The sequence below is a fragment of the Protobothrops mucrosquamatus genome, unplaced genomic scaffold, assembly GCF_001527695.2.
Source record: "Protobothrops mucrosquamatus isolate PMUCROS unplaced genomic scaffold, P.Mucros_1.0 scaffold375, whole genome shotgun sequence".
Taxonomy (NCBI): Eukaryota; Metazoa; Chordata; class Lepidosauria; order Squamata; family Viperidae; genus Protobothrops; species Protobothrops mucrosquamatus.
The window spans coordinates 307,053-312,346 of NW_015386707.1; positions in this window are offsets into that span (position 1 = coordinate 307,053).

Consider the following 5,294-nt stretch of genomic DNA (forward strand, 5'->3'; position numbering starts at 1 on the left):
CTCTATATTTATCTCCCCCATTTCCAGATCATTCTGCCACTGGCCAGAGACAAAAATTAGATCTAGTGTATGTCCTCCTATCTTCAGGTTTACTTGAAGTTGCCATGCCAGAAATGTATGATTTAGTTTTTGAAGACAGAAACAGAGTTGGAAGGGACCTTGTAGGTCTTTTAGTCCAAACCCCTGTACAAGCAGGAGACCCTATACCATTCCAGACAAGTGACTGTCCAGTCTCTTCTTAAAAGACTCCAGTGATGGAGCACCCATCCACTGAAGGCAAGCCATTCCACTGGTTAATTGTTCTCACTGTTAAGAAATTTCTCCTTAGTTCTAGGTTGCTTCTCTCTTTGATAAGTTTCCATTCATTGCTTCTTGTCCTGGCATCTGGTGCTTTGAAAAATAGGTTGACCCCCTCTTCTTTGTGGCAGCCCCTCAAATTAATGTAAGACTGCTATCATGTCAGCCCTAGGCCTTCTTTTCACCAGACTAGACATACCCAATTCTTTTTATATTGTATATGGTAGTGAATTTTATATGATAGTTATATATTGTTTTTAAGGTCTATGGAGATTCTCAGTCATCCAGGTCATAGTTATCCCAAAGATACTTTTTCATGAGGCAACTTGTTATTCTTGTTATTCTTTGAAGATGATTTGCTTCTCTTGAAGAAGCTTCCTCAGCTCTGACTGGATGGTGGGGAATGGAAGTCAGAGCTGAAGAAGCTTCTTGGATGAGAAGTGAAACGTCTTCAAAGAAGACAAGAAACAAGAAAGTCCAGTTGCCTCTTGAAAAAGCACCTTTGGTGCTTTTTGTTCTTAATTACAATATAAATCTTGTTCTTAATTACAATATAAAGTTAGGAGATAAATGAATATGCCTGTGCAGAGATACCATGTTACAAACTGGGAAGGTGATAATTTAAAAACTTACCTGCAGAGCTCTTTTCAGTAAAAGATACTTAAAAAATGTAACATGAGCCAGGTGAACTTCATGGTACTCATTGGCTGTCCACATGGGAATTCCTAGCCATTCTGCCCCAGGAGTTATTCCTTCTACCCAATTCTCAGAAAAATAAAAAGGAGAGCATTTGGGATGTTCTCACCCAGAAAAAAAACAGAATTTAATAAATCATATGCTGTTTGTGAAAAAAAAGTACTAGCTGTAGAATATAAGATGAAGTCAAAAGAATGTCTGAGAAAGAATTTAGTTTTCAAGGTTGAAAGATTTAAAGTGCCTAAATGGGCATTTAGAATTGAACAATGTAAGATACAATTTGAACTATGTGCTAATGTTGAACTTATAATTGCTAAAACACATTCAGTTTTTACATTGTGCTGAGATGTCAGATGAAAGGAGAACAAGTTAAAGAGTGTATGATAAAATGGGCTTAAAACTTTGGCTATAATATACAATGGGAAAAATGTGGTTAAAAGGCTGAACTTTATATTACATTAGAAATTAAAAGACAACTTTTACAAAATTACATACCATTGGTTCAGACATTGTAACAAAATTCTAGAATGAATAAGGGTACCTCACATTTATGCAGGAAATATAAAAACTTAAGGATCATTTGATCCTGCTTGATGAACTTGCAAAAATGCTAAAAATACATACATACAGTAATACAAATAATTTTAAAGACTTGTATTCAACTGAAACCAGAGCTTTAGTATACTCTGAAATTAGAATATGATATTTTGCAGCAACTACAGCTGACAACTTCAGAGGCAGAGTGAGCTGCTTTGTGGTGGTGTAGCTCTCAGCAGCTCACAGACAACTGAAAACAACTGACCAAGCTCTTGTATTTGAACAAGCAAACTCATCTCATTCATTCATATCAGACGAGCTTAAGAGATACTAATTCCTGATTGTTTTCTCATCTAGGTAAACTTTTAATTGGTCCATTTTGAAGAAATTCACTTTGGAAGCTTGGGAGGCACAACTGGAATTTTGCAAAAAGTGGTTGTCTGAATTTTCATTCCGTTTCTCAATGGATTAAGTGAGAGTGCTCACATTTGTAAACTAAAATTTGACTCTGACTCTTTTTCATTTGTCATTTTTTTCAGCCATTCCTTTAGCTAAATGTTATCTAATGACATGATAATATATATATATATTTCCATTTTTTTAAAAAAGTAATTTTAAATGGCCAAAACAAGCAATTAAAATGCATTGTATTTGAGCACAGGGAGAATATCAAGCCCTATTTTTGAAACAATATATCAGAAGCAACTGCAAATGTTTGTTGTGGGGATGGAAAAAATTAGCCTAAAGAGAAGAAAACAAAAACTGAAGATCAGCTTTAATGTGCCTTGAATATTTCACAATAAGAATAAAGCTGTTATATCCAGGAATCGACTCTTCTTTTAAACAGATTTTATCATGCATTTTATTTTGGAGGAAGAAGGAAATATCACTCAGTTTATTAAGCTTAAATTGTTTTTTCTATTCCACTTCTGAATGTCAAGCATTAGTTTGCTTTTATGATATTGGCTCTAAAGGGATTTTGATGTTGTTCACCATGTTTATTCTATATTCTGTACTGATAGTATAATGGTTTGAATTAATCTGGTTTAATCTGTAAAATATCCATGGATAAAAGATCTCTAGAGATATGTGTTAGATTTAATAGCCTTCTGACTCCCCCACATTGCTGACTCTACTGTAAACAAATTTAAAGTAATCAAAACTAAAGTGGCTAGCAACCTGTGCAAACCATTCAAATACTGATGAATTTATCAAAAATGTCTGTTTAATAAAGTAATTTATTTGTTCATTAAGTTCAATTTGTACTTATACAATGAAATTATTTATGCACTGATTAATTAGTATTTTTTTTAACATCAACAACAATTTTTCAGGAAACCTGGATATAAAATTAGTAGTTGAATAAATAGACATATTCTTAATCTGCTGCTTTTGTTTCTGTTGTTTTCAATTGAGAACTATTGACTTGTGTATGGAGTGATCCTAAACATTCTGAATGGGTGTTTAAAGTGGTATTTCCCAATGTGTGGCCATCCTGATGTTTTGGACTTAATTCCAGGCATCATTGGTGACTTTCTTCAAGAATTCCTGGATCTGATAGTGGATGGGAATTAGGGGAATTGAAATTTGTCTGATTGATTTTATTTATATCCATCATTACCATGCTTTCCTTCAGGAAATCTAACACGTGTGAAGTGTACTGAATTGGTGAAGACAAGAAGGAAAATATTATGCATATCTCTTTATATGAAACATTCTCTTTATATGAAATATGTAGGGATGTTAGTTCTGTTCAAGCACTCAGTGGAACCCAAATGGTTAAAATTATGGCGCTGCAGATGCTAATCTTACTCTTTTAGTTTACATGACCACAATCCTTATCTTTAGGTGGTAGAGAATTCCATCAGAAGCCAGATGGTAAAAGACTTACTTTAAATGATATCCTCAATAAGGAATATTAATGCTGAAGTCAACATAGACATGTCACAAACCAGAATGAATCTCAAGGCTTATGGAACACTATCTAATGTCCTCCACAATCTTTTATGACTATGCATAAATTCAGAATATGATTTCACTTTTTTTCTGACATCTGTGAGTGCTGAGGTGAAACAAAGTAAGCAGAAACAGGAAAGATCAGATGTTAAACATAGAGTGTTCCCTCAAAGTTGATATATTATCACCAATTATTCCTAGTTCTCAAGCCGCTTGGCTTTAAAGACTAATGGCAATGAGATGCTTCTGTGACAAGTGATTGGTGGTTAAGGATAATGAAGATGATTCAATCCATTTTATTTGAGGGCATCCTCTGGTGATTTATTTTCTGCTTTCCTATCGGAAAACTGCTATATATGTGTAAGAATAGGATTGGCAGTCATGTTTAGATAAATGAGAGTGAATGAACTAGAACCTGACAAGAGCTAAAAGGATGGCAATGAGAAAACCCATCCTCTTTAGCTATTGTGCTTAAGTATATGGAGTGAGATGCTGTCTTAGCAGTTTATACAAGTGATTAAAATTAATGGAAAAAGCCAAGTGATCAATTTGCCCTCCACTGCAGACTTAACTGGGTCCAGGAAATGAATTTAGTGCCACACCTCCAGAGACCCCCTCCCTGCTTCCCCCAAAAGAAAAAAAAATCAGTTAGTGCAATAATCAGCTGTAGGATTACCCAACTCATCTTTCTTATGAGTATGATAACATTCAAGCTAAGCAATGCAAAACTGGAGTTTCTCTAACCATTTCATTTCTCTGGCTGCTAAGTTTTTCCTCTTTCGCAGCAGGTGATGATGGGTTTAAAAATGAGCAGAAATGGGTAGGAACTGAGTAACTAAAGGTATCTTAATTGTGTCATTATGATTCCTTCCTTCCTTCCTTCCTTCCTTCCTTCCTTCCTTCCTTCCTTCCTTCCTTCCTTCCTTCCTTCCTTCCTTCCTTCCTTCCTTCCTTCCTTCAAATGATAGCTTCCCAATCTGTTTTGTTTCACTGGGAGATCTATAAAAATGACCATTACCACCCCAATGTAGACATTTTTTTTTGTATGCAACTGAAGTGACCCCTCATGGACCTACCAGTTTAACTTCATGACTACATGAGAATGCACACTGGTTCATTTTTGTCATTGGAATGGGGCCCTTAAAATTAACAAATATATAGTATGTCAGATTTAACCATTACATTATGTTATCAATGTAGGCAACACTAAGAGAATTCAGTGCTAAGAGCTCAACATAAAGTCTTGATTCTGATTGTACCTTGTTAGAATTCCTGCTGTTTTCTTGTCAGAATTTTGCACTCCCATCAAGAAGTCTCTTCAAGCAGCTTTAAGCTGAGAATCAAAAGCAGTAAGAATTAAGTGGTTGTGTAACACATTGGCAAGTGATATGTTGTATCAAAAGTTAAAAGGCTGATTGGCTCATACTAATAGGTGAAAATCATCTATTTTTTCCCTCATACACTTTTGACCTTCATTTCTTCCTTAGGGTTTTCCAATTCACAAAACAATGTGATTATAGAATAAAAAGAATTCTAAAATCTATATTTGTAACACTGACATCAAAGCTAGGGCTAACCTGGGCCTCTTGCTTGGTACTGATCGCTCTGTTTCTGTAGCTGATCATGGTGTCACTGCAATCTGTTCACTCTTTTCCTCTGGACCTGAAGGAGAGCATTTGAGGGCAATGAGACCATGTAGAAAGAGTTAATATCCTAGTGAGTAGCGCAGATGCATAAAGCACACACCATTGATTATTTTTCTTACTGTTGACAGAAAGCATACATGCTGTAATCAGGTAAATGTACTT